The sequence below is a fragment of the Chlorocebus sabaeus genome, chromosome 14, assembly GCF_047675955.1.
Source record: "Chlorocebus sabaeus isolate Y175 chromosome 14, mChlSab1.0.hap1, whole genome shotgun sequence".
Taxonomy (NCBI): domain Eukaryota; kingdom Metazoa; phylum Chordata; class Mammalia; order Primates; family Cercopithecidae; genus Chlorocebus; species Chlorocebus sabaeus.
Genome location: NC_132917.1, coordinates 10,380,245 through 10,387,087, shown reverse-complemented (window position 1 = coordinate 10,387,087; position 6,843 = coordinate 10,380,245). Strand labels below are relative to the sequence as shown.

The 6,843-nt window shown below is 53.4% G+C and overlaps 1 non-coding gene across 1 annotated transcript; it reads left to right on the top strand.

Annotated features, from left to right (window-relative positions):
- Positions 1-5,940: 5,940 nt before the first annotated feature.
- LOC119627433 (small nucleolar RNA SNORA42/SNORA80 family) lies at positions 5,941-6,076 on the top strand. Its single transcript, XR_005243627.1, has one exon. It is a non-coding gene; the product is annotated as a small nucleolar RNA SNORA42/SNORA80 family (small nucleolar RNA).
- Positions 6,077-6,843: the final 767 nt, after the last annotated feature.

The following is a 6,843-nucleotide window of genomic DNA, read 5'->3' as shown; positions in this document are numbered from 1 at the left end:
AGGAGGCGGAGGTTGCAGTGAGCTGAGATCGCGCTACTGCCCTCCAGCCTGGGTGACAGTAAGACTGCGTCTCAAAATAAATAAATAAAAAAGAACTCTTCCAAACTCTCAGCCTCCAGACAAGGGCCCCCCCTTCTCTGCAACTGTGTGTGCCCACTAACCTGCCCCAGGGCACTTCTGGGCTCCCGAAAGCCCTGGCCCAGTTCCTCCTATTTGGCTCCTGTCCCAGCAGCTTCCCAGTGAGCCACACCAGGGCTGGGGCAAGGTAGGGCCATGATGTAACACTTGATAAAACAAACATCCTGGGACTTCCACTTACACATGGGCGTCCTCTGCTTCCAACAGATTCTTTTGGAGGAGCTCCACTTCTCTGATGATGCCACCATTGCTCAGAGGAAGGAGGGCCTCCCTGAAAGCTGCTTTCTATGCCTCAGGCACGCCATTTGGATTATGGGCAGAGATGGCACACTTTCCACCTTGGAAGGTGGATTGGGTTTTTTGGAAACACCTAATACCATTCAAAGGGCAGGGTTAAAGGACTGCTGAGTGATTGAGCTAAGGAAAACTGTTTTTGGCCAAACATCCAGATAGGACTAGAGCATCTGTGACTGCTCCCCATTACCCAGGTGTCCTGAGTTATGGCATCCTTGCCAGGGCAGATGCTAACCTCCCAAAGTCCTCATGGGACTGGAGGTCATGAGCCTTACTCCACAGTCCACTGTTCTGTGCTCCTGGAAGAAGTCTGGTGAAGTAGAGCAGAATCACGGACATGTAAGCAGAGCCCAAACCCATTTTCCAGAAAGCTCTCAATGTCAAACTTTCCAATATTGAGTAAGTGGATACGCAAATGCTTGCTGGTTATTGTCTTCTATGTGACCTAATTCTTTTCCATAAGGGTGAGGCCAGGCGCGGTGGCTCATGCCTGTAATCCCAGCACTTTGGGAGGCCAAGGCAGGCTGATCACTTGAGGTCAGGAGTTCAAGACCAGCCTGGCCAACATGGTGAAACCCTAATCTCTACTAAAAACACAAAAATCAGCTGGATGTGGTGGTGGGCACCTGGATTCCCAGCTACTCAGGAGGCTGAGGCAGGAATATTGCTTGAACCTAGGTGGCGGAGTTTGCAGTGAGCCAAGATCGTGCCACTGTACTCCAGCCTGGGCAACACAGCAAGACTCTTGTCTCAAAAAAAAATTAATAATGATAAGGGTGACTGCTTAAGTCTGCAATCACTATATACCTTTATAAGCCTTTTCATGTAAGTTAGCAAAGAAGAGGAAAAGATACCTCCTTCATCAGACATGTTTTTGTTTTTGGTTCAGAAAACTTGGGTCAGTGGATTTATACAGAACTCTATGAAATAAGTTAGATTCTTAGAACATTAGAAGGCAAGAACCTGAGCTTTCATCCAGTCCAACCATCCATTTACAGAAGGGTAGCCTGGCACTCAGAGAGGCGAAGTCATGTCCAAGCTTTCACAATGAGCGGGGCGGGGCCGGGGGGTTGTGAGGGGTCCCAAGGAATCCTAAGAAAATGGGAGTTGGTCCGAGAACTTAGGTGAGATGACTAAGCTCTTAGTAGCATGTCCAGTGTAGTGTCTGATGTTTTTATTTACTCTTTTAGCACCACACACAGAAGTTTCATCTCCAGCCAGGTGCGGTGGCTCATGCCTGTCATCCCAGCACTTTAGGAGGCCGAGGTGGGCAGATCACTTGAGGTTAGGAGTTTGAGATCAGCGTAGCCAACATGGTGAAACCCCATCTCTACTAAAAATACAAAAATTAGCTGGGCATGGTGGTACATGCCTGTAATCCCAGCTACTCAGGAGGCTGAGGCATGAGAATCACTTGAGCCCAGTAGGCAGAGGTTGCAGTGAGCGGAGATCACGCCACTGGACTCCAGCCTGGGCGACAGAGTGAGACTCTCAGAAAAATAAATATAATAAAGAAATCTCATCTCCACATGAGGGTGATTCCTAAGTGCATGGCATCACGCATTTTTACAAGGATCTGTTGCTTTTTTCCAAAGAAAAGAAATAGTAATGGAGAGGATGAAGTTTACTGAAAATACATTGAAAGACAATAAAGTCATGCATTTTGATTAAGGCCAGGTTTAGTCACCACCACCTGAGCTTCTGGAATCCAGTTGAGTGGTTGGGTCTCACGACTCAGGCCTTGCTGTCCACAGTCCTGCTGCCCAGGGCCTCTGAGGGAGAGCAGAACTCCGGGGAAGCAGCGGGACTCCTTCCCTCCTTCTATTTTCCCTGCCGGGCTGTCCAGGCAAGGCCTCACCTTCCCAGCATGTGGGCATGAGTTTGGGCTCGGGGGTGGGCTAGCAGGAGAGGAAGGTATGTGGGCGACAGCAGTGTGAGTGGCTTGTGTGTGCACCAGTCGGAGCCCTCCCGGATCCCTGGATCTGGAACTGGAGCGGCACCGGGATCACTTCCAGGTCCCTTGCACTGGAGCGTTGGGGGCAGCAGGGACCGGAGTCGCCCGGCAGGGCCCACGTGGCCAGCACACCGGTGCTCCAGTTCCAGTTAATGTTTCTATCTGGCCACCCCAGGCTGCTAGGGGAACTCTACCTGCCAAGACATCCAGGCCCTCTGCCGGGAGGCTGCATACTGGGCAGTGTTGGGAATGACTGGTTGGTAGGTGTGCCAGGAAGGTGGGCAATTCTGCCAGTGCAGGACACTTCCGGAGTGTGAGGAAAATTGCGTCGTTGGAACAAAGTGTTTCCTCACAGAGAAGCACAAAGTCCGCATCACCACAGAATCAAAAATGTCCCATTCAGCGCTGGAGTTATAACGTTCTCTCATGGGTTCTGATGGTTAATCTCATCAAGAATTAAGCTTGTTAAGGGTGGAGCCACCCCCACCCCTCTAGTCCGGGCGGGTGCTCAAGGACTCTGTAAAGATAAAGTTGATAGGGGCGGACCACCCCCACATCCCTTCACATAGGAAGAAGACTCACTTCTGCTTACGGCTCGCGTTTGCCCTCTTTTTGTTTCTGTGCAAGTCGCGCCTGCTCCAGGAAGAGCTGGATCATCCATTCATTCATTTATGCATGCATTCATTAAACAGGTATTCACTGACTGTGCCTCAGACCTGGCTTTGGATACTAAGGAAGTTTTTCAAAAACCTCACAGGGCTTTGTGGGTATAAAGATATCTATGTAAGGATTCTTGGGTTATCTGAGGCCCAGAGAAGGGAAGTAACTTGTCCAAGAGAACACAGCAAGATGGGGGCAGGGCTGGGCCAGTGCTCTGAGCTCCTGCAACCCCACCCCTACCTACTCACGGCTAGATCTAGATCTACCCTCTCCTCTCTTTAACTCTTCATCGGCCACACTCCGGTCTGTCGAAATCCCCACCCTAGGGAGAGACATAACCTGTCTGGATTGACCAAAATGGTAAAAATGAAAAAAAAAAAAAAAAAAAGTGTCCCCAATTCAAGTCCAGTGCCTGCCTGGTGGGGGCATTCCAGCGTGGCCTGGGGTGAGTGGCAGTCCACCTCCAGAGGCATTCCCCGGGCGCTCCTAGGGACTCGAATTTCCCACGCGGCTTTTTGCCTTTGCCTTATGTATTCACAGACGTTTTCGGTCAAAGCATTTTGGGACTTCCGTAACTCTCAGAGCGCGCCAGGGAGCCGCCCTTAAAGATACCTAGTTACTGATGAATTCCATCCGGTAAAGTAGAGGGTAGTGGGCGGCTTGGGGGTTCAGGACCCGGCTCCCCTCACGCTCCTGGGGGAATCTCTGGCTTCACAGGGGAAACCACCTCCGCAGGACAGGACCTATCTAGTCACAGGACACCGGATGTTACAAAGACGAGGCTTCCAGCGCGGGGGCGTGGGGGCGGCTGCCAGCCCTGCCCCCAGCGTGCTGGCGACCCCCGGGACGCCCCTTCCCTCCCGCGCCTCTGCTCCCTAGCTGGTGGGAGCGGAGCGGCACCGGGATCACTTCCAGGTCCCTTGCACTGGAGCGGCGGACGGCAGCAGGGTCCAGAGTCGGCCCGGCGGGGCCCACGTGGCCAGCACACCGGTGCTCCCCTCGCGATTTCCCTTTTCCGCTCTCGGGCACGAGGCACTGAAGGCCAGGTGAAAGCACAGCTGTGCAGAGACAGTCTCCGCCATTCAGCGGCCGCGGGCCGGCGCCTGCGGCGTCGTGCGCGTGCGCGGACCAGTTCCAGGCCGGCGGACCGCCGCAGGGCGGGGCGGGGCGAGGCCGCCGCAGGGTGGGGAGGGCGGGGCGCGAGGCCGGGGGTGGGGGCCACGCGTGGGGCGGGCGGCGCTCGGCTCCGCTGACGTCGGCCCGCCAGCGCCCCACCAGCTCCGCGCGGGCCTGGGTTGGCCACCGCCGAGCCCCCGCCCCTCCCCCGGCGGCGTCCCGGCCGGAACCGATCGTGGCTGGTTTGAGCTGGTGCGTCTCCATGGCGACCCGCCGGCGCTATAAGTAGGGAGCGGCGCGCCGTGGGGCTTTGTCAGTCCCTCCTGTAGCCGCCGCCGCCGCCGCCCGCCGCCCCTGTGCCAGCAGCTCCGGCGCCACCTCGGGCCGGCGTCTCCGGCGGGCGGGAGCCAGGCGCTGACGGGCGCGGCGGGGGCGGCCGAGCGCTCCTGCGGCTGCGGCTCAGGCTCCGGCGTCTGCACTTCCCCATGGGGCTGGCCCGCGGCGCCCGGGCGCTCTGAGGTGAGGGACCGCCCGGCTGCGGAGGAAGGGAGGGAGCGAGGGCGGGAGCCGCGGCGGGCCCCGGGCACGTGTGCGGCGCGCCTCGCCGGCCTGCGGAGACACGTGGTCGCCGAGCGGGCCACGACCTTGGGGTGCCGCTTCCTCCGGGCCCGGGGATCTCCCGCGGCTGGATAGGGGTGACTGGGGCGCCGCGTCCTGCCCCCGTCTTCACAGCTCGGGGCTGGAGGGGCCTGGCGGAGACCCTTCCAGGGACCCTGCGTCTCCGCGCCGTCCTCCTTTCCCAACCCGTTGGCGGCCGCGCGCGGGCCGGGGAGCCGTTGGGGAGGCCCTGGCAGGCGCGCAGCAGGTGCAGGGGCGCAGAGCCCGGACTCGCCTCGGTACAGACGAGCGGGGCCCCGGCCTTGGCGCCTTCAGTTTCCTTCCAGTTTTTATTTTCGCTGTGTCTACAGAGCACATGACACCAATTTGGAAACCTGCGAGTGTGGGTAGAGCTAAGATAGTCTTGTCGTAGTAGCTGTGATATTAGCTGCTCGGCCAGCCATGACTTAGAGGTGTCTATTTAAGGACTCTGAATGACTCGGTGATCTCGGAAAAGCTTGGCTCAGATGGACGGACGTACACAGGGGAGCTAGCCCTAAGGTTTTCAGAAAAGGCTGATTGTGCTGTTTGCGAAGCCGAAATAATTGGTGCAAGTGTAGAAGGCAGAACCTCTCAGGAATGTCTGGGGAGGACAAAGAATGTGTTGGCTGACTTTGTTTAAACATAAAATTGGGCAGACTTTAATTGATTTGTGAAAATTTTTTAAAAGTTTGTTTGAATTAGCCGCTCTCTCTTCTAACATTACCGTCTTGTGCTAATTGATTCGCCATTTTAAATAGCTGTTACAGAAAGACCAAAAGGAGCTCTTCAGTTAAATATATTCAAGTAAGTTACTTAAGTAACGCTTTAAAAGATACAGAAAAAGCAAAAAAGTGTTGACATTTTAAAAAGAAATCGAAACTTTCCAAGTTTAGGCCTGAACATTGCCTTAAAAATATGTAACAAGGCCTTAAATGACCCCGTCCGTGTCTGCGTGAGCCTATTTATTATTAAATTGTAAATATTCTTTATATAAACAAAAATATATAACCATTTCTATAACAAAAATGGTTTTGCTAGCGTTGTTACTCTCTTGCCTTCTCCGAGGGGTGATTTAGGCAACTTCCGAGGTTGACACTGCCGAGTAGTCACAATAGATAGAGCTTTAAAGCAAATTCCATGCATGGGTTTGGATTTATGACAGGCCCGTCCCCCTGGGCCTGTCATAGTACCCCATGCCAGAGCAAACTGTGTCCCCGAACCATTGCCTGGCCTCTGTGCCTGTAGGCTGCTGGCACTGAAGTGGGTTGCACAGTGGAAAAGAAGAAAGCTCTACCTGCAGAAATTTTTAAAGGTTAAAATAAATAATTTTAAGAAAACTGGTTCGCCAGTGTGTCACGTTTGATGAGAGCAAAATACAGTGACTTTTATTGTTACTAGCGTGATGTTCTTGCTTATTTTTCTTATTGGCGAAGTTAGCCCCAAATTATTCTCATAGCTAAGCAAATATGAGAGTGCCTGTAAGGACAGTTGGCATTCCGGAATTGCTAAACTTGGTAGGCAACGCTGGTTTCAGAATACTGAGCTCTAGCCGGGCGCGGTGGCTCACGCCTGTAATCTCAACACTTTGGGAGGCTGAGGCAGGCAGATCACCTGAGGTCGGGAGTTTGAGACCAGCCTGACTAACATGGAGAAACCCCGTTTCTACTAAAAATACAAAATTAGCTGAGCCCCGGGTGTGGTGGCACATGCCGGTAATCCTACCTACTCGGGAGACTGAGGCAGGAGAATCGCTTGAACCTGGGAGGCGGAGGTTGAGGTGAGCCGGGATCACACCATTGAACTCCAGCCTGGGCAACAAGAGCAAAACTCCGTCTCAAAAAACAATTTTTTTAATTTAAAAATTTAAAAAAAACTGAATTCTAATTAGGTAACAGCAACTGTAATACAATGTGATAAGCTGACTTGAGGATTACAGTTTTTAAGAAGTATATACCCAGCTAATACCTGAAAATTAACTTGTAAAATCTCAAATGCTCCAGACATTTCCATGATGCCTGTTGGTCAGTAAAAATCATTCTAAG